We start from the raw sequence: 23658 nt of genomic DNA on the forward strand, positions 1-23658 counted from the left end.
ATACCCCAAACACACACACACACATACATACATATACAGTACTGTGCAAAAGTTTTAGGCAGGTGTGAAAAAATGCTGTAAACAAAGAATGCTTTCACAAATGGAAGTGTTATTCATTTATTTTCATCAATCAACAAAATGCAGTGAATGAACAAAAGAGAAATCGAAATCAAATCAATATTTGGCGTGACCGCCCTTTGCCTTCAGAACAGCATCAGTTCTTCTAGGTACACTTGCACACAGTTTTTGAAGGAACTCGGCTGGTAGGCTGTTCCAAACATCTTGGAGAACTAACCCCAGATCTTCTGTAGATGTAGGCTTCCTCACATCCTTCTGTCTCTTCATGTATTCCCAGACCAACTCACTGATGTTGAGATCAGGGCTCTGTGGGGGCCATACCATCACTTCCAGGACTTCTTGCTCTTCTTTACGCTGAAGATACTTCTTAATGACTTTGGCTGTATGTTTGGGGTCGTTGTCCTGCTGCAGAATAAATTTGGGGCCAACCATACGCCTCCCTGATGGGATTGCATGATGGATAAGTATCTGCCTGTATTTCTCAGCATTGAGAGCACCATTAATCCTGACCAAATCTCCAACTCCATTTGCAGAAATGCAGCCCCAAACGTTCAAAGAACCTCCACCATGCTTCACTGTTGCCTGCAGACACTCATTATTGTACCGCTCTCCAGCACTTCGACGAACAAACTGCCTTCTGCTACAGCCAAATATTTCAAATTTTGACTCATCAGTCCAGAGCACCTGCTGTTATTTTTCTGCACCCCAGTTCCTATGTTTTCATGCATACTTGAGTCACTTGGTCTTGTTTCCACGTCGGTGGCTGCAACTTTTCCATGAAGACCACTTCTCCGGACAGTAGATGGGTGTACCAGGGTCCCACTGGTTTCTGCCAGTTCTGAGCTGATAGCACTGCTGGACATCTTCCGATTTTGAAGGGAAATAAGCTTGATGTGTCTTTCATCTGCTGCACTAAGTTTCCTTGGACCAAGGAAACCACTGCGTCTATAATCCTCAACGTTGCCCGTTTCTTTGTGCTTCTTCAAAAGAGCTTGAACAGCACATCTTGAAACCCCAGTCTGCTTTGAAATCTTTGTCTGGGAGAGACCTTGCTGATGCAGTAGAACTACCTTGTGTCTTGTTGCTGTGCTCAATCTTGCCATGACATGAAACTGTCTTCCACAACCTCACCTTAGTAGCAGAGTCTGGCTGTTCCTCACCCAGTTTTAAGCTGTTTCAGTTAATGACTGTGTTTCAACCTACGTGTGACATTGATGATCATTAGCACCTGTTTGGTAGAATTGGTTGATCAGACACCTGACTAGAATCCTACAAAATCCGTGACTTTGTGCAAGTGGACCTATAAGAATTGATGCTGGTTTGAAGGCAAAAGGTAGGAACACCAAATATTGATTTGATTTAGATGTTTCTTTTGTTTGCTCGCTTTACATTTTGTAAATTGATAACAATAAACAATCATTATTTATATTTCTGAAAGCATTCTTTGTTTACAGCATTTTTTCACACCTGCCTAAAACTTTTGCACAGTACTGTATATATATATATATATATGTATATTTATACGCACACACATACATATATATACACACATAGACATACTGTATCTCTCTCTCTTTCTCCATATATATATATACATTTAGAGCGGTCACTCTGAGACTGGCCTCCCAGCCGGAGCTGAACTTGAATCCTTAACCAGCAGGGATGTTAATATCATGGAAGACATGAGGAGGCAGCCCCAACACCCCTCCCCCATGGGTTATGGTACCATTGACAGATACCCAAAGGGCATATTAGGAATTGTAGTTCTTTAGGTCAACCCTTTTGGATTCCATTGGTGCCGCCATGTGGGCACTGAGGGGACTAGAGAGCTCTACTTTGTCGGGCTTCGACCATACCCTAACTCCTGAGCCACAGTTTCAGGATGCCAGATATACTCCCGGAGTTTACTTAAAAGGAGCAGCCTACCTCAGTACAGGGAGCCAGAGTTGAAAGGAAGAAGACAAAGCTTGCTTGGAGGAGCACAGGAGTGACAAAAGAATGATCTAGTGTTTGAATGGTGTGTTTTGAAGCCCTTTGTAGAGGTTGGAAAATGGAATGAAACCTTTAAGAAAAAACTGCAACTTGCATCCTGCTATTGTGTTGGGTGCCAGAGCTTGGTCCGCATTGCCAGCAGTAAGTCGAACCCGTTTCCAGTGAGAGTTGGACTCCGCCAGGGCTGCCCTTTGTCACCGATTCTGTTCATAACTTTTATGGACAGAATTTCTAGGCGCAGCCAGGGTGTTGAGGGGGTCCGGCTTGGTGGGCTCAGGATTGGGTCATTGCTTTTTGCAGATGATGTTGTCCTGTTTGCTTCATCAGGCCGTGATCTTCAGCTCTCTCTGGATCGGTTTGCAGCTGAGTGTGAAGCGGCTGGGATGGGAATCAGCACCTCCAAATCCGAGACCATGGTCCTCAGCCGGAAAAGGTTGAAGTGCCCTCTTAGGGTTGGTAGCGAGATCCTGCCTCAAGTGGAGGAGTTCAAGTATCTCGGGGTCTTGTTCACGAGTGAGGGAAGAATGGAGCGTGAGATCGACAGGCGGATCGGTGCGGCATCCGCAGTAATGCGGGCTCTGCATTGGTCTGTCGTGGTGAAAAAGGAGCTGAGCCAAAAGGCAAAACTCTCAATTTACCAGTCGATCTATGTTCCTACCCTCACCTATGGTCATGAGCTATGGGTAGTGACCGAAAGAACGAGATCGCGAATACAAGCGGCTGAAATGAGTTTCCTCCGCAGGGTGCCTGGGCTCTCCCTTAAAGATAGGGTGAGAAGCTCAGTCATCCAGGAGGGAATCAGAGTAGAGCCGCTGCTCCTCCGCATCGAGAGGAGTCAGATGAGGTGGCTCGGGCATCTGATTAGGATGCCTCCTGGATGCCTCCCTGGTGAGGTGTTCCGGGCATGTCCAACCGGGAGGAGGCCCCAGGGACGACCCAGGACACACTGGAGGGACTATGTCTCCCGGCTGGCCTGGGAAAGCCTTGGGATTCTCCCGGAATTGCTAGAAGAAGTGGCCGGGGAGAGGGAAGTCTGGGCATCTCTGCTCAAGCTGCTGCCCCCGCGACCCGACCTCGGATAAGCGGGAGACAATGGATGGATGGATGGATCGATATATATATATATATATATATATATATTTGGCATCACAAACAGGTCAACTGAAGCACTTCTGGTTTTGTGTGGACATCAAGGCAGCCCTCTGACGGCACCCAAGGACCCTGAACAGGGCTGTGTATCCAGACTTCAATTCCCATGACACCCTGCAGTTTTCCTAACTGGGTTCAGCCCTGAGGAACACTGCCATCTGCTGTCTGGGGGGGTAAATTAACTGCTCACCCAGACCATCCATTATTCTTCTGTTCCAATCGGGATGAAGATTGCCAGGGGTGTTGGTGGGGTTAAGTCTCTACTCCTGCCATCTTTCCATTAGGGCATCCTGGCTAGGGAAGACATCACCTTCCATTCCAGCCAGGATGCCCACCTTCCTCCATGGCACTTACAATATATACTGTATTTTATTTCTTTTTAAGAAGCTATTTTAAAGAGTTACACCCCAGTCCAGTTTTTGAAACCATCCCTACCTATTGATTCACACGTCCTCGGTCTCGATATAATGAAGAAGCCTGACAGCACACAGCTTTGTTATCTCTTCCACATTAGTGTTTCTTTTGTTTTCCCTCTCTCTTTAGTGGAGAATAAACCATTACAACAGGATACAACTCACTCAAACAATTATGATGAATGACGCCAATACAACAGTAGGCTTTGAAATGAATCCAAACAAAAGAAGAAAAAGAAAAAGATGGAGAAACCTTAACAGATAGGCCCATCTGAAAAGGGAAGCAGTCCATGTCCCCAAACGTAAGTGAGATGGGGGACTGCAACAAGACAAGGACCCCAAAGCACACAAGCACACCAACTAAAGAACAGCTAGAAAAGTGGAATGGCCAAGTCAGAGTCCTGACCTTAAACCCCCTGAGAAGGACATGAAGTCAAGACCATCAAGAAACAGTAATGAATTTGTATGGAAGAATAGTCCAAAGTTCAACCTCAACATGGTGCACATCTCCCAAGCAGCTACAGGAGATGTTAGGTGGAAGAAGCTGGAGCTGCTAAAGGAGGATCTACAAAAATTCAAATCAAGGGGTCGCTTACATCACTGTAAAAAGATGTCTGAATGTACTCAATACATGACAAGTCCATCGTCCTGTGTGTTATTAGTTGGCTTAGATGAAGATCGGGTCACATCTTAGTAGTGACTGATGAAGAAATCCAGGTCATTCCAAAGAGGTTGCTTTTCCTTGTAACTGTGATAGGTAACTTTATGACATTTTGTACTGCCTGATGTTGTGAAATCCTGTGTGGCTGAAGGCTGAAGATTTCTGGGAATTGCTTGTCTTATTTAGAACACTACATCAGGTTCTCTACACTGGCTATTAGTATGTGACCAAAGACATGCTTATTTGTGGGAATCGCTTGCTCTATCCAGAACCACACTATGACTGCTCCACAGTATGAATCCTTAGGTGTATTTGAAGACGACTGTTACGGGAGAATTTTTTTGCTACATAGAGAGCAGCTGTAAGGTTTCTCTCCAGTATGAATTCTTTTGTAGTTATGAAGGCCACTGCTGTCTGAGAATCGTTTACCACATTCAGGACAACAGTAGGGTTTCTCTCCAGTATGGATTCTGAGGAGTCATTGAAGTTGGCACGTTTGTAAGAATTTTTTCCCACATTCTACACAACCATAAGGTTTCTCACCAGTGTGAATTCTTTTATGGCTACAAAGTGTACTGCTGTCTGAAAATCGTTTATCGCAAAAAGGACAACCATAAGGTTTCTCTCCAGTATGAATCCTGATGTGGCACTGAAGATGGGATTTCCGTAAGAATCTTTTCCCACATTCAGAACAGCAATGAGGTTTCACACCTCTGTGAATTCTTTTATGTTTATGTAAGCTGCTGCTGTGTGAAAATTGTTTCCCACACTGGGCACAACAGTGAGGTTTCTCTCCGGTATGAATTTTCATGTGGCTCTGAAGTTGTCTCACTTGTAAGAACTGTTTGCCACATTCGGTGCAATACGGCTTTTGTTCACTATGACATTTTAAATGTTTATGAAGTCTACCTAAAAATGTGAATCCTTTACCACATTCAGACCAAATGTATTGTTTTTCTCCAGTGTGAATTTTTGCATGTTTCTGAAGACTGCCATTGTGAGAAAATCTTTTGCCACATTTCAAGCAGCAAAAAGGCTTCTCTCCAGTATGGCTTTGTGTGTGCTGCTGAAGAGTGATACTGTCAGAGAATTGCTTGCCACAGTCAGAACAGCTATATGCCAATTCTCCTTTATGGACCTGTGTGTGTTTCTGAAGATTGCTAATGTAAGAGAATCATTTGCCTCATTCAGAGCAGCAAAATGTCTTTTCACTACTGTGGATTCTTGTGTGGGTGTGAAGGTTGCGTAATTGTGAGAATCCTTTACCTCATTCGGGACAGCAATGGGGTTTCACTTCAGTGTGAGTTCTCACATGTCTATGAAGACTCCAACTCTCTGAGAAACATTTACCACATTCAGAACAGCTATGGGGTTTTACATCAGCATGAATGCTTTTATGGCTGCGAAGGCCACTGCTGTTGGAGAATTCATTTGCCACACTCTGGACAACTATAAGGTTTCTCTCCAGTATGAACTCTGAGGTGACACTGAAGATGGCTTATCTCCAAGAACCTTTTCCCACATTCAAAACAACAGCGAGGTTTCTCTCCAGTATGAGTTTGGATATGTCTATTAAGAGCACTGCTGTGCGAGAATCGTTTACCACATTCAGAACAGCAATGAGGCTTTTCTCCAGTGTGAATTCTTATATGCATCTGAAGTTGACTTGTTTCTAAGAACTGCCTGTCACACTCAGTACAACTGTAAGGCTTTTCTCCACTGTGAATTTTTGTGTGCCTCTGCAGCCGGCTTAAAAATGAGAATCCTATACCACACTGAGAACAGGAAAAGCGTCTCTCTCTAGTGTGAATTCTCATGTGTTTCTGAAGATTGCCGTTATGGGAAAATCTCTTGTCACATTCAGAACAGCAATATGGCCTCTCTCCCGTATGAACTCGTGCATGCTGACGAAGACTACTATTGTCAGAGAATCGTTTACCACATTCAGAACAGCTGTAAGGTTTTTCTCCAGTATGGATTCTTGTATGGGTTTGAAGATTGCGAATTTGTGAGAACCTCTTGCCACATTCTAAATAACAGTGAGGTTTCTTCACACTCTGAATTATGGCTCATTTATCCACTTTCTGTTGGTCACCTTTGCCATATCCTACCAGTATTTGTCTGGCAGCAGATAAAGAACTGTGCTGCAAAAAGGCTTGGGTGATGTTCTCTGGTCCTCTTGTTGATTTCTCTATCTTCTTATCATCCTGAAAGACATTCATAGCAAATGAAAATGTGGAGAAGCTGCCATTAGCCAGTAAATCTGAAATAACAGAAACAGTTAAATGTTTTTTAAATACATTAAAATTCTACAAGTAGAATGGTAACACACTGATTGGTTTTGCTACCCACCAATGTGGTGTCATTTTCACCTCGGCCACTGTGTTCAGGTTCTCCTGCCTTCTTTTGAATTTCTCCATCTCCCTTCCATATCATACAGATGTGTCTGCTGTGTTAGTCACCGTTCTGCTGTGACCAAGTGTGCCAGTGTGCCCTGCAGTGGACTGGCATCCAGTTTGACTTTAAGGCTGCCCATTACCTCAGGTTAAAAAATGGATGAATGGAATCTAACAAGTGGAGCTGTGGATTAAGCCAAACTCAAACTCAAGTTTGACTCGTCCATGTTGCCCCCTTGCTCTTACTACGCCTTATTTTCTTGTTGTCCCTCTCATTTCTATCCTCCTTATCATTAGCAGGGCCCTGCAGTGGATATCTCATTTTCTAAAATGCTCTCTGAACTTTGCACGTTATTTACATGTCGGCAAAGGTTTTCATTAGAAGACTTCAGCTCTTCTCCCATATCTCCAAAAACGAGCGGGTTAGGTGAACTGGCACGTAAAGCACTGCAGGGTGTTGATTTTTTTTATTTTTACACCAATCCTGGCTGCTCCCAATAAAGTTCTATTCTGCATTCTACTGGTGTTCTCCCAGCCCTGACCACATTACTGTTTCCCCCTCTAAAAAGGTACATACATTGGTCACACAGCCGAAGCAGATCCTTGAAATACCAAAATCCATGTTGGGTGGAAAACATTTCAGTGAACACTGCCCCTCTGTGTTACATTACAGCCAGGGTTTGTTCCATGGCTAAAGATTACATTTACTGTTATCTTTGTATTATTTCTCATATAAACTTTCTATTAAGTTTGCCGATTATAATTTATTTATGTGCTCTTTCTTTAAATGTGCAGCCATTCTGTGTACACTGTTGGTGGAGCACCAGGAGGTGGGGCCACTCTGACATCACCACTGCTGGCCCCTCCCTCTCTCTTCATTAAGTCTGCCAGCAGTATGACATGCTGGACGTTTCTGGGAGGAAGAAGACCAGGGATACCCGGAGTGCTTTTTGGTGTGCAGCCAGTACTTCCGCCACACTTGGGTGTGTATAACAGGGGCCGCCTCCCTCCATTCGATGGCTGGAGTTGGGAGGAAGAGAGACAGAGCTCAGGAGGAGAGGAGTGGAGTTGGCCTGAAGAGGGGAAGAGGCATTTTGGTAGAGGCCCGAACTTTGGGGTGAAGTGGGTTGTGTGTGAACCTTGTAAATAGTGACTGTGAATAAACAGGTGCTGGGTGATTTAAAACCATGTCTGCATGTCTGTGTCCGGGCCAGTTTCTACACACATCACAAGGCAAAAGTGATGACTAAGTGGCATGGGGATCAGAATATTAAAAGTTTGGACCTGTTCGCCAGGAAACTCCCATTGAGAACCAGTGGTCAGTTCTCAGAACACCGGAGGACAAGCAAAAGCCCACAAATTGTGATCAACTCCAAGCACTGAAAAGGGCCAGAATGGACCACCATTGGTCAGGATTGGGCCCAGAAGTGGATATCCAGCATGGCGGAGTGAACTGCAGAAGTTATGAAGATGAAGGGTGTAAGAGATGGTTGGCAGCTCGAGCCAGCCAGGATGCTCATGAGATGAAAGGATGAGGGGGGCAGGTTTTTGAGGACGCTAGATGGTAGCTTCCCTGGACTGCAACAGTGCCTCAGATTCCCAGAGGGAACTATGGGACAAGGAGTTCGATAATTCAGCCATGCTGGATACCGTGAGTGAATCAGGGGACGCTGTGGGAAAATGGCGGGAGACGAAGTTCTCACCTAGCCTGGAATTACTAGCAGATCACGAGGACGGAAACCCGCAAGTACTTCCAGGCTGAATTCTCCAGAATGACCCGGAAGTGCTGACAGGTCACATGGACAGAAGAGAAGAAGCCCTTCCGGGTCAAGGACTATGTAAAGGACTGTGGAACACCCAGCAGATGAGACGGAGTCAGGAGGAGGTGGACAAAGCTTGCTGGGAGAGGTGGAGGAGAAGAGAAAAAGAGAATGATGTGATTATTGTGGTGCTATTTGATTGTTTATTGTGGCTGTGGTGCTTGGAGGGCACCGTTTAAGAACAATAATTAAAAAATCTTCTTGGTGCTTTTACTCCACATCCTGCATGTCTGTCTGTTTGGATTAAGGGGCAACAGTGACAGTAGCGTCCACAGGATCCACACTGTAAATATTGACTCCTTACAGAAATCTGATGTATCTGCCAATAAAAAGCCATTGAAAATGATTAAATGTTTGCAATCGTTCTTCAGGACATCATAGAAACTTGTTTAAAAAAAATAATAATAATAATAATAACAATCTGATAATGCTAACCCAGCCACACGGGATGCACAAACCAGTGTGTTCTTCTTGTCGGTCCCAAGCCCGGAAAAATGGGGAGGGTTACGTCAGGAAGGGCATCCAGTGTAAAATTTTGCCAAATCAATATGCGGACAACAATACAAATTTCCACACCAGATCGTCAAGCCCCGGGTTAACAACGACTACCACCAGTACTGTTAGCCAACAGGGTGCTGGTGGAAAATGGGCTGAAGAAGGAGAAGAAGAAGAAGAAGAAGAAGAAGAGGGAGACGTGTCTGGAGGAAAGAGGAGAGGAGGAAGGTAAAGAAAGTGGAACTGAGGGTAGGAACATTGAATGTTGACAGTATGACTGGTAAGGAGAGAGAGTTAGGAGATATGATGGAGAGAAGGAAGGTTGATATATTGTGAGTACAAGAGACTAAATGGAAGGAGAGTAAGGTCAGGTGGATCGGAGGGGAATTCAAATTGTTCTATCATGGTGTGGATGGGAGGAGAAATGGAGTAGGAGTTATTCAGAAGGAACAGTATGGACAGAGTGTTTTGGAGGTGAAAAGAGAGTCAGACAAATTAATGATTATGAAGCTGGAAACTGGAGATGTGATGATGAATGTTGTTAGTGCATATGCACCGCAAGATTGGTGTGCAATGGGTGAGAAAGATTTTTGGAGTGAGTTAGATGAAGTGATGAACAGAGAACCCAAGGGACAGAAAGTGGTGATTGGAGCAGATTTCAATGGACATGTTGATGAAAGGAACAGAGGAGACGAGGAGGTGATGGGTAGGTATGGCGTCAAGGAAGGGAATGAAGAAGGTCAGAGGAAAGTGGATTTTGCCAAAGGATGGACATGGCTGTGGTGAATACGTATTTTAAGAAGAGGGAGGAACATAGGGTGACGTACAAGAGTGGTGGAAGATGCACACAAGTAGATGATGTCTTATGCAGAAGAGTCAATCTGAAGGAGATTGAAGACTGCAAAGTGGTGGCAGGGGAAAGTGTAGTTAAGCAGCATAGGATGGTGGTCTGTAGGATGATGTTGGAGATCAAGAAGAGAAAGAGAATGAGGACAGAGCCAAGGATCAAATGGTGGAAGTTGAAAAAGGAAGACTGCAAGGTGGAGTTTAGTGAGGAGGTGAGACAGGAACTGGGTGGCAGTGAAGAGTCACCAGAGAACTGGGAAACTACAGCAGATGTAGTAAGGGTGACAGCAAGAAGGGTGATTAGCATGACATCTGGACAGAGGAAGGAGGAAAAGGAAACCTGGTGGTGGAATGAGGAAATACAGGAGAGTATACAGATGGTGAATAAGAAGTGGGAAAGTCAGAGAGATGCAGAAAGTAGACAGGAGTACAAGGAGATAAGGCACAAGGTGAAGAGAGAGGTGGCGAAGGCTAAAGAAAAGGCTTATGATGAGTTGTATGAGAGGTTGGACACTAAGGAGGGAGAAAAGGGCCAGTGGGCTACAGAGGGGCTGAGATGGGAAAGATGTGCAGCAGGTTAGGGTGATAAAGGATAAAGATGGAAGCGTACTCACAAGTGAGGAGAGTGTGATGAGCGGATGGAAAAACTAATTTCAGAGGCTGATGAATGAAGAGAACAAGAGAGAGAGAAGAGGTTGGATGATGTGGAGATAGTGAATCAGGAAGTGCAACGGATTAGCAAGGAGGAAGTAAGGACAGCGACGAAGAGGATGAAAAATGGAAAGGCAGATGGTCCAGATGACATAACTGTGGAAGCACGGAGGTGTTTAGGACAGGTGGCAGAGGAGTTTTTAACCTTATTGTTTAATGGAATCTTGGACAGTGAGAGGATGTCTGAGGAGTGGAGAAGAAGTGTACTGGTGCTGATATTTAAGAATAAGGGGGATGTGCAGGACTGTAGTAACTACAGGGGGATAAAACTGATGGGCCACAGTATGAAGGTATGGGATTGAGTAGTGGAAGGTCAGTTAAGAAGTGAGGTGATGATTAGTGAGCAGCAGGATGGTTTCATGAGAAGAAAGAGCACCACAGATGAAATGTTTACTCTAAGGGTGTTGATGGAGACGTTTAGAGAAGGCCAGAAAGAGTTGCATTGTGTCTTTGAGGACCTGGAGAAAGCAAATGACAGGGTGCCTGAGAGGAGCTGTGGTATTGTATGAGGAAGTCAGGAGTGGCAGAGAAGTACATAAGAGTTGTATAGGATATGTAAGAGGGAAGTGTGACTGTGGTGAGGTCTGCAGTAGGAGTGACTGAGGTGGGATTACATCAGGGATTGGCTCAGAGCCCTTTCTTATTGTCAATGGTGATGGACAGGATGACAGACGAGATTAGACAGGATTCCCCGTGGACTGTGATGTTTACTGATGACATTGTGATCTGTAGCGAGAGTAGGGAGCAGGTTGAGGAGACCCTGGAGAGGTGGAGATATGAGAGAAGAGGAATGAAGGTCAGTAGGACCACCAAGACAGAATACATGTATGTGAATGAGAGGGAGGTCATTGGAATGGTGAGGATGAGGGAGTAGAGCTGGTGAAGGTGGAGGAGTTTAAATACTTGGGATGAACAGTACAGAGTAATGGGGATTGTGGAAGAGAAGTGAAAAAGAGAGTGCAGGCAGGGTGGAGTGGGTGGAGAAGAGTGTCAGGAGTGATTGGTGACAGACGGGTATCAGCAAGAGTGAAAGGGAAGGTCTACAGGACTGTAGTGAGACCAGCGATGTTATATGAGCTGGAGACGGTGGCACAGGAGACAGAGCTGGAGGTGGCAGAGTTAAAGATGCTAAGATTGGCATTGGGTGTGATGAGGATGGACAGGATTAGAAATGAGGACATTAGAGGGTCAGCTCAGGTAGGATGGTTGGGAGACAAAGTCAGAGAGCTGAGATTGCGCTGGTTTGGACATGTGCAGAGGAGAGATGCTGGGTATACTGGGAGAAGGATGCTAAGGACAGAGCTGCCAGGGAAGAAGAGGAAGGCCTAAGAGAAGGTTTATGGATATGGTGAGAGAGGACATGCAGGTGATGGGGCTGACAGAAGAAGATGGTGAGGACAGAAAGATATGGAAGAAGATGATCCACTGTGGCAACCCCTAACAGGAGCAGCTGAAAGAAGAAGAAGAAGAATCTGAAAACGCTGAAACAGCAAAGCTTGCAGAACACAACATTTGTGTCACGGCCAAAACTTTTGGCCAATGCTACACAAGCTACTGAATTGTGGGGGTGCACTTACTTTTTCACACACTTATCCATTTTGCCTTCGTTTCTGTTACATCAGTAATGTCACGGTGGAATCAGTTGTGTCTTCTTTTACTCTCGAGGTTAGGACTGAACTCATTTTAGAACCTGCTAAGGACCTGATGATTTTTTTTTTTTTTGTAATGTCCCGATACACAAAACCACAGAACTGTAAGGGGAGGGGGGGGGGGGGGGGTACTTTCTTTTTCACAGAACTGTTCTTTCCAACATGTGGTGCACTGCAGTCATTAACGCTGAGGTCCACTTTGCTCAATTAGATAATCCTAGCCATCCTGGACGGGTAGCACAGCTGGCACCTGTATAAAACTGCTTGGTATGTTTTAATTTAATATTCACTGAACTTAGTCCTGGAATTTCTGCATTGACCCCGAAATATAGAAATTGGGTAATAAAAGCGGATTTAATGAGGCCAGAAGTCCAACTAAAAACAGAAGGGCATTGGAAGAAAAACCTGCAGCCACAAGGGGTCCCCACAAGGACTGAGTGTGGGAACAGCTGGGCACAAGAGACACAGAGGTGGCAAAGTAAACTGAAACGATCCGCACAAGAGCAACGGTAAACTTTGATTTCGCAAGCTGAAAGGTGCTGACGTACTTCAAAGTCTAAGCGTCTTTCAAACGGGCTTATATTAAAACTTGAGTTAAAACTCGGCAAAATCTCACTCTCTGCCGTTCAACCCCATCAATGACTGGTGGATTCTGCTCTTCACATTCATTACAGTTTCACCTTCATGGATTGTGTCTAAGAGCAACTCCAGTATTTTTCACAATCTAATAAATAATTAATTAAATAAATAAAGCACTGGACGTGTATGAAAGGCATGTAGTAGAGCGGTAGATAAGGATTTGGACTACAAAACCCAGAGGCTGTGTGTTTAAATCCCACTGCTGACACCACGAGTGAGTCACTTCACCTGCCTGTGCGCCAACCGGGAAATGCAAAAGGAATTCAAATGGCTCTCATCCAACAACACTGGACAATCAGTCTAATATTAAGCAATGATACGAGGGCTAAGAAAGGCACTATATAATATCTAGATAGACATGCAGGTGGTGTATAGTTATTGAGGCTTCAGACGCTGAAATTGTGTTTTTCAGATCCCACTACTGACACCATGAATGAGTCACTTCACCTGCCTGTGTGCCAATTGGGACACACAAAAGGAATAGTAATGGACTCTAATCCCAGAAAATTACATTTTAAAACATCAGTCTATGACTAAGCAATAATAAAAAGATAAGAAAAACACTCAGTAATATCTAGATAGATATGTAGGCAATGCAGTGTGGTGTAGTGGCTAAGGCTTTGGACTTCAGACCCTGAGACTGTGTCAAATCCCACTGCTAACACCACGAGTGAGTCACCTCACCGGTCTGTGCACCAACTGGGTAACACAAAAGGAACGTAACTGACTCTCATCCAAGGCAAATGACAACATATTAAACAATGATAAGATGACTAGGAAAGGCACTATATAATATCTAGACAGACATGCAGGCGGTGGGGTGTATAGTTATTTACTCTTTTGACTTCAAACGCTGAAACTGTGTTTTATTAAATCCCACTGCTGACACAGTGAATGAGTCACTTCACTGGTCTGTGTGCCAATTGGGAAACACAAAAGGAATAGTAATGGACTCTTATCCCAGAAAAATTACATTTTAAAACATCCATCCATCCATTTTCCAACCCGCTGAATCCAAACACAGGGTCACGGGGTTCTGCTGGAGCCAATCCCAGCCAACACAGGGCACAAGGCAGGAACCAATCCTGGGCAGGGTGCCAACCCACTGCAGGACACACACAAACACACCCACACACCAAGCACACACTAGGGCCAATTATAGAATCGCCAATCCACCTAACCTGCATGTCTTTGGACTGTGGGAGGAAACCGGAGCGCACGGAGGAAACCCACGCAGACCCAGGGAGAACATGCAAACTCCACGCAGGGAGGACCCGGAAAGCGAACCCGGGTCCCCAGGTCTCCCAACTGCAAGGCAGTAGCGCTACCCACTGCGCCACCGTGCCGCCCCATTTTAAAACATCAATCTATTATTAAGCAATAATAAAATAGATAGGAAAAAAATCAATAATATCTAGATAGATAGGTAGGCAGTGCAGTGTGGTGGTTAAGGCATTGGACTTCAGACCCTGAGATTATGTATTTAAATCCCACTACCGACACCATGAGCGAGTCACTTCACCTGCCTGTGCGCCAACTGGGAAATGCAAAAAGAACGTAACAGACTCTCATACAAGGCAAACAACAACACTGGACAGTCCGCCTGATATTAGGCAATGATAAGATGACTAGGAAAGGCACTATATAATGTTTAGATAGATATGCAGGTGGTGGGGTGTAAAGATATTTAGGCTTTGGACTTCAAGCCCTGAAACTGTGTGTTCAAATCCCACTACTGACACCATGAATGAGTCATTTCACCTGCCTGTGCAGCAACTGGGAAACACAAAAGGAACGTAACAGACTCTCATACAAGGCAAACAACAACACGGGACAGTCCGTCTGATATTAAGCAAAGATACATTGGCTAGGAAAGGCACTATATACTATTTAGACAGACATGCAGGCAGTGGGGTGTATAGTTATTTACGCTTTTGAGTTCAAATGCTGAAACGGTGTTTTATTAAATCCCACTACTAACACCATGAATAACTTCACTGGTCTGTGCGCCAATTGAGAAACACAAAAGGAATGTAATGGACTTATCCCAGAAAAAGTACATTTAATAAGTCAGTCTATTATTAAGCAGTAATACAATAGATAGGAAAAGCACTCAGTATTATCTAGATAGATATGTAGGCAATGCAGTGTGGTGGTTAAGGCATTGGACTTCAGATCCTGACATTATGTATTTAAATCCCACTACTGACACCATGAGCGAGTTACTTCATCTGCCTGTGTGCCAAATGGGAAATGCAAAAGGATCATAACAGATTCTCATCCAAGGCAAATGACAACATTGGACAGTCCATATGATATTAGGCAATGATACGAGGGCTAGGAAAGGCACTATATAATGTCTAGACAGACATGCAGGCGGTGGGGGTGTTTTGGAATGTTTTGGAATTCCAACCCTGAGATTGTGGGTTCAAATCCCACTCCTAACACCACGAGTGAGTCACTTCACCTGCCTGTGAGCCAATTGGGAAACACAAAAGGAAAAATGTCATTTAAAAATGTCAATCTATTATTAAGCAATAATAAAACAGATAGGGAAAGCACTGTATAATATCTATATAGATCCAGGTATGTAGGCCGTGCAGTGTAGTGGTTAAGGCTTTGGGCTTTCAAACCCTGAGGTTGTGGGTTCACATCCCACTACTGACACCACTGCGTGACCCTGAGCAAGTCACTTCACCTGCCTGAGCGACAATTAGAAAAAGAAAAGGAAACAATGGTTTTACAAAGGATGAAAGCATCAGCCAAATACAGTTACAGTAATAATAAGAAAAATAATAATTCTGGATTAGTGCATACCCCCAACCTCTCCTCTCTTTACCTACAACAGACAGAGAGACTTAAATTCTTAGGGTGCAAAATTAACTTTTTTTTCTTTTGTTATAGTAAAAAAAGGACATTACATGTCAATGCTATAGCTCACCAAAGTTCTGCCCGAGGTGCCTGCCTCATCTCCTTACCAAGCCCAACAGTGTTTTGGTGGGTGGGAAGGAGACTGACATATTATTGTGGAGGGAACCCCGCGCTCTGAGTCTGCGCTCAGTGAAACTCGTTAAATAAAAATAAATAAACGGAAAAGCGTAACTCGGCCTAAAAACGAGCCTCACACAGACAGCAGATCAGACCTTCTTCTGTTTCATCTGCGTGAAGCGTTTGATTCCGTTACTCCCGGCCTTCTCACTTACTGCCTGGACCTTTCTGGCAGTGCCTTGAGTTGATTTCATTCACCCACCCTGTCAATATTCAAGAACTTGGGGGTTCACATCAGGTGCACGGAGGAATTGGAGATAAAAGGGGTGAGCAGACTCTTTGGACACTGCACTCCTGTAACGTGGACAGTGACATCCTTTACAGGTCTTCTGTATCTGTGATGACCAGCGTTCCTTCACTGACCATACTGCTATGGCGTCTCGGTCTTGCAGAGTCCCTCCACACAACATCGTCAACATCAGACCGTATCTGACTGAACACACAGCACATCTGCTCCAGGCTTTGGTCTCATCACATCTGGACAACTATAACTGTCTCTGTTGGCCTGTATCACCAAGCTGATTGAGATGATCCAAAATGCAGTGACACATCTGGTCTGGACGCACGTCACTCCTCCCTCATCACTACATTGGGACCATCTAGTGACACGCGTTCAGTTCAAATCCTGGCTGCAGTCCTACAGAGTAGTCAGAGGGTCTGCCTATCAATCTGCCTAATGGTGTACTTCATATTTATCTAAACTATCTATCTAATATATAGCGCCTAACATTTGTGTCTGTCCACCCACTTACTATATGATGTCCATCTGGTATACAGTGCCTAATATATCAATCTATTAAATAGTGCCTTTCATGTCTATGTGTATGTCATTTAGCATATTTCATATTTATCAATTATATAGTGCCTTTCATCCATCTATCTATCTATTAATTATATATTGCCTTTCATCTATCTATCTATCTATCTATCTATCTATCTATCTATCTATTAATTATATAGTGCCTTTCATCTATCTATCTATCTATCTATCTATCTATCTATCTATCTATCTATCTATCTATCTATTATATAGTGCCTTTCATCCACCTATCTATTAATTATATAGTGCCTTTCATCTATCTATCTATTAATTATATAGTGCCTTTCATCCATCTATCCATTAATTATATAGTGCCTTTTATCTATCTATCTATCTATTATATAGTGCCTTTTATCTCTCTATCTATCTATCTATCTATCTATCTATCTATCTATCTATCTATCTATCTATCTATCTATCTACAAATATTCACATCAATCTCATACTCTACTGCAGAAGTGCTACTCACATGTTTCTCCTATAAAATGTTAAAATGCAAATATGGATTTCACTTGAATGAATACTCTTCCATTTTTATCTCTCAGCTTATGCAAACCAGGATTTTTCCCGAGACTCGCCAGCAGTCCGGTCCCTGGGCCAGTAGGTTTATGCAGAGGCACAGGGTCTGTAGGTGTCTCTCTTTAAGTGCTTCATCATTGTCTCTCTTTCTTTTTCTCTCTCTCTCTCTCACCCTCTACATGGAGTCTCAGTATGGCTCCGCCTCTTCTAACAGCGTCTCCATCCAGCCATCCATTTTCCAACCCGCTGAATCCAAACACAGGGTCACGGGGGTCTGCTGGAGCCAATCCCAGCCAACACAGGGCACAAGGCAGGAACCAATCCTGGGCAAGGTGCCAACCCACCACAGGGCACACACAAACACACCCACACACCAAGCACATACTCGGGTCAATTTAGAATTGCCAATCCACCTAACCTGCATGTCTTTGGACTGTGGGAGGAAACCCACGCAGACACGGGGAGAACATGCAAACTCCACGCAGGGAGGACCCGGGAATCGAACCCAGGTCTCCTAAATGCGAGGCAGCAGCGCTACCACTGCGCCACCCTAACAGCGTCTCTCTCACCCGTATTTTTTTTAAAGCTCCAACCTTTCTTATGCTTGTGCTCTCTCTCTCTTATTAGGCCCCACCCATTGTGACATCTCTTGTTTTTTCTCTCTCACTCATTTTTATTCAGACTCTGCCTCTTCGCTCTCTCAGGCTCCACCCTTTCTTACGCTCATGCTCTCTCTCTTACTAGGTTCCGCCCATTGTGACATCGCTTGTTTTCTCTCTCTCTCTCGCTCAATTTTATTCAGACTCCGCCTCTTCACTCTCTCAGGCTCCGCCCTTTCTTGTACTGGCTCTCTTTTTCACTCTCTCTCGTTTCAGGCTTCACCCATTCTGACACACCTCTTGTTCTCTCTCTCTTTCCAGGCCCCGCCCCTTGTCTCTCTCCTAGGTCCACATTACCCCACTAGAACTTTCATGCCAAGTATGCCCCTGCTTGTTTGTAACTTCATACAGGACTTTGAACACATGAATAAGGTTGAACAATTAAAATGAATGACACTGCCATGTGTGTGATGCTTTAGATAGATAGATAGATAGATAGATAGATAGATAGATAGATAGATAGATAGATAGATAGATAGATAGATAGATAGATACTTTATTAATCCCAATGGGAAATTCACATTCTTCAGCAGCAGCATTTATTGTCACTCTTACAAAAGACAGCCCACACGTAACGGCCTCCTACTTTGTGGGCTACGCTACTAAGCATGGAAAGAAAAGTATCAGTGATACCAGCAAGACCTTGAACCCCATTTTCTTTTTAGCTCCTCGCAATGCAATCCTGACTTAAACCTGCAGGCCTCATCAAGTACTCAGGAGTTCTGGAACTGCACATCTCACCTCATTTAGAAAGCTTGACGTTTCACGTCTTTGCTGCAGGGATGGGCTCCAGCACCCTGTGGCCTCTGAAATACTTTAGGTGCCTGCAGGATGAGGATGGAGATTATGGGGTGACCTGACTGAAGTGTTTAAAATGATGAAGGGAATCAAAGATGGGGATTTTAAAATATGTTCATCAAGAACACGGGGACGCCGGTGGAAACTTGTGCAGGGGAAAATGTCACACAAACATTAGGAGGGGACGCGCAGACACAGGGAATGAGTGACCAAGTCGTGTGGTGGACTGTCAAACTTTCGGGATCCTCAAAAGTCGACTTGATGTTTTTTTGGAGGAATCTGATGGACGGAATGAAAATATCTTAATGTTCTGATTTCTAAATGACACAAACGGCAGTGTCGTTTTAGAAACATGTTTGACCAATTTCTGTCCTTTGGTTTCAAAACAGGGTCAGCAGCAGGGTTTGAGGTCCCCCCCCCTTCTCTCACGTGAGATGGCATTGGTGGGACGCTGAGTGTCAAACTCCATGATCCTGGGGGAGCCGCATAGCACAACAATGGCCCAGAAGTCTTCATGGGCTCACTTCTACAAAACTAATGAAGCGGCTCAGGCATTAAGAGCTGCAATATTTCGGAGCTACGATTATCCAAAAACGTGTCACGTGGTCCTATAAAACGTTTGCATAATCTGTGCATTTGGAATCACTTCTTAAGAATCCTGATAATGGAAAATGACCACAGTTTTTAACGCCCAGTTCATCAAAGAAAGGACAATCCTGCAAATATAGGTTGGTCCAGATCTAACTATGCAACTTTTAATGCAATGCAGTGCAATAATTGTATAGTTAGATCTGTTTGCCACATCTGTATTGTGACTCTGTGCATAAACTTTACGTGATTGTCAATAAAAGCCTTTGAAACTTCTGAACTTCAGTCTACCAGAGAAACATCTGACACAAAGATCTCAAAACACGGAAGCAGCACACTTGGTGAACACCAACACTTGGGTCACTCTCCAAACGTTTGGGCCCCGACTGTAGGTAAGTAAGTGCAGTAAAACCTCAATTAGCCAGCAGGGATGGTTATGAGAAAAGACGGATAACAGAACAGCTGCGTTAACTCTTTGAGGGCAGAACATTTTTTCCCCCATAACGCACACAGAGTAAGGGTTTCGCACAGAAATCGACAGAAGACGTCCATCACTGCGTGCTGTGGTCGTCAGTGTACCCGTAGTCATTTTAATTGGCGGTCCTCTCCGAGGAGCATCAGAACACCACCATCAGATGGGGTCCGATCAGCCGCCCATTTCTTTGCAATCACTTGTATCAAAAAAAAAATCAACGACGATAACATGCAAAAAAAAAAAAAACATCACCCGTGGAGTATTTTCCGTTAACACGTTTGCGTTGATCTCTTGCCAGATGTTGAGGACATATTTTTCACCATTGTTTGCTGACACGAGTGCAGGTTAAAATCGAATGCAAACTAACTCTCCATCTGGCAAAGAGTAATGGTGGGTTTTTTCCCTCCGTTTACCTACCATTGCCACCTTCAACCCCTTCTTTTGACAAATGTCGCCCCTGGAAGAGATAAAAATGACATGCAGTAGATTGGCTTAGTGAATGGGGAAATTTATTTACAAAAGAACCTCCAAAATATTAACAAAATCAATTCATTTCTAAAATATTGTAATGACCAGCATAATAAGCAAACACCACTCAGCGGTGCTGGAGTTTTCTTCATTTTCCTTGGAGTCTTCAATCGGCTCCCCTGTCCTATACTTCATTATGTGAGATCTCCAAAGCAATCAGAGAAAGCTTTCCTTACCAGTCATCATCTCACATTCCGTCTTCTTTATACTACAAACACTTCCCTTTCCCTTCTCCTGTCACTCATCTCCTAAGAGGCGTGTCCACCCCCGTCCGGACACGAAGCTCCTCCCCCAGTCCAGCATGTCACAAGCTGCCTGCACGTCACAGTAAAGCAGTCCTGGAGGGCCCCAGTGGCTGCAGGTTTTCATTCTAACCCTGTTCTTAATTAGTGACCTGTTTTTGCTACTAATTAACTTTTAATTGACTTGTTTTTAAGATTTGTTCCCCTGAATTTCCTCATACATCCTCTGAATTGCTTCCTTTCTTTCCTTAAATGGCTACCAAACAGAAATGAATTGTGAAGTGAGGGAGCCAACAGAAGACCAACGAAGTCAGGGCGTCAAACTCCAACCAGTTGCTTAATTAGGCGCCGATGCTCGCCGTTAATTAAACCCATTCTTTAATTCCATGGCTCGTTGCTGCTCTCATTGTGCAATAGCAGACATTTATAAAAATTTGCCCTTTTCTAAGAGCACTGTTAAAATGTTTTGTGGACCTGAGCCAGATCAGCATTCCTGAGACCTTCACCTTTCTTTATATTTAGATCTTGTATGATGGACACAGTTTGCTGATCATGTTTTGGCTCATTTTATATCTTATTATTGTTTGGCAGCTAATTAAGGAAAAAGAAACAAGGGGCCGGACTCTTCAAGAGCAAGTGAAATAAAAGTAATTCAAAAGAAATTAAGTAATTCAGGGAGATCTGGGGACCTGGGTTCGCTTCCCAGGTCCTCCCTGCGTGGTAGTTTGCATGTTCTCCCCGTGTCTGCGTGGGTTTCCTCCCACAGTCCAAAGACATGCAGGTTAGGTGGATTGGCGATTCTAAATTGGCCCTAGTGTGTGCTTGGTGTGTGGGTGTGTTTGTGTGTGTCCTGCAGTGGGTTGGCACCCTGCCCAGGATTGGTTCCTGCCTTGTGCCCTGTGTTGGCTGGGATTGGCTCCAGCAGACCCCCATGACCCTATGTTCGGATTCAGCGGGTTGGAAAATGGATGGATGGATAGATAAAGCAATTCAGAGGAAGTGTGAAGAAATTCAGGGGAACAAATCTTAAAAACAAGTCAATTAAAATGAATACAAAACACAAAAGCAAGTCACTAATTAAGAAAAGGGTTAAAATGAAAACCTTGCAGCCACAGGTGCCCTCCAGGACCGGAGTTGGGGACCCCCGCACTAAAGCAACAAAACACCAACATAACAGAATGTGATCTGATCGTAGTTTTGTAAAATTTGACTTGCTTGTAAGGAATGTTATTTGCTTTTAATAAATTCAATGAAATGCTTTTAATAAAAAAGAAAACAACAATGCAGAAGAACATTAACATTAATGTAGAAGCACATTACCGTCGGTGGTTTCCGTTTCCGACACGTTTTTCAGTTTTGTCGGCATCCCGCTTTATCTCGTTCACCGTCGTTCTTCCTACTCCTTAAATTGGAACAGTACTTTGTCCTCACAGGTGGCGCAGTGGTAGTGCTACTGCTTTGCAGTAAGGAGACTGTGGAAGATTGTGGGTTCGCTTCCCGGTCTTTCAGACCATTTTCTTCTACTTTTTAATATAGAAATAATGATAGAAAACACTCATGAGAAGCATATTGTTAAAAAACGCTTCTTTGACTCATCAGCAACTTTAAAACTTACAAACATTCTAACCAATCATTCCGTTTATAGTGCCAACTATAATAGCGAGGAGAATGTAAATAGTAAGGTGGAAAGATTTAATACTAAAGTGAGGGCTGCTGTTGACATAGTTGCACCTGAAAAGACAGTTAAAAAATCTTCTAGCATTGTTATACCTTGGAAGACCCAAAGAGTGTCTGATTTAAAGAGAACATGCCGTAGAGCTGAGCGTAAATGGAGGAAGACTAAACTAACTATTGACTATGAGATATTAAAAGTTAAAATAACAGAATACAATAACACAGTCCATCTTGAGAGGCGCTGCTATTTCTCTAAGATTATAAATAACAATGCTAGTAATCCCAGAGTCTTATTTTCGATGATTGATCGTCTGTTAAACCCAGGTAACTCAAAGGAATGCATCCTAAGTACTTCAAGTAAAACCTGTGAGTCTATCGCTGCATTTTTCAATCAAAAAATTAATGATATTAGAAATAACATAGTATATCTCCCCAACACTAAGGATCCCCCGAAACCCCAGTACTCCATAATAAATAAATTAGAGTCTTTCACTAGGATAGATTTACCTGATTTACATAAAATAATTTCTCAAATGAAACCATCCACCTGTGCCCTTGACCCAATACCAACAAATTTTTTCAAAGAAGTATCGGGTGTGCTTATTGATAATGTTCTTGACATAGTAAATTCGTCATTAGATACGGGGGTCTTCCCAGACTGTCTTAAGACTGCGGTAATTAAACCCCTACTTAAGAAAAATAATCTCGACCCCTCTTCTCTTGAAAATTATAGACCCATCTCTAACCTGCCTTTCTTAAGTAAAATTCTAGAGAAGGCAGTCATTATACAGTTAAATGAGCACCTCAATAAACATGCTATTCTTGATAAATTTCAGTCAGGTTTTAGAACAAATCACAGCACAGAAACTGCACTCGTTAAAGTAGTTAATGACTTGTGGGTAAATGCAGACAGAGGCCATTTATCTGTTCTCATCCTCTTAGATTTGAGTGCTGCATTTGACACTATTGATCATAATATTCTTAAGAATCGCCTTAGTCAATGGGTGGGCCTCTCTGGCAGTGTCTTAAACTGGTTTGAATCCTACCTGGCAGGGAGAAAATTCTTTGTTAGTTGTGGTAATTATAACTCAAAGACACATGATATCCTATATGGTGTTCCACAAGGCTCTATCCTGGGTCCGCTGCTCTTCTCAATCTACATGCTTCCATTAGGTCAGATTATCTCGGGACATAACGTGAGCTACCACAGCTATGCTGATGACACACAGCTGTATTTATCAATAGCACCTGATGACCCCAAATCTCTTGATTCGCTAACACAATGTCTAACCTGTATCTCAGAATGGATGAATAGTAACTTTCTCAAATTAAATAAAGAAAAAACCGAAATCTTAGTGATTGGCAATAATGGATACAATGAGGCTATTAGAAATAAACTGGATGCATTAGGATTAAAAGTCAAATCGGAGGTAAAAAGCTTAGGGGTAACCGTTGATT

Source organism: Erpetoichthys calabaricus, chromosome 5, assembly GCF_900747795.2.
Source record: "Erpetoichthys calabaricus chromosome 5, fErpCal1.3, whole genome shotgun sequence".
In the NCBI taxonomy this organism is placed as follows: Eukaryota; Metazoa; Chordata; class Cladistia; order Polypteriformes; family Polypteridae; genus Erpetoichthys; species Erpetoichthys calabaricus.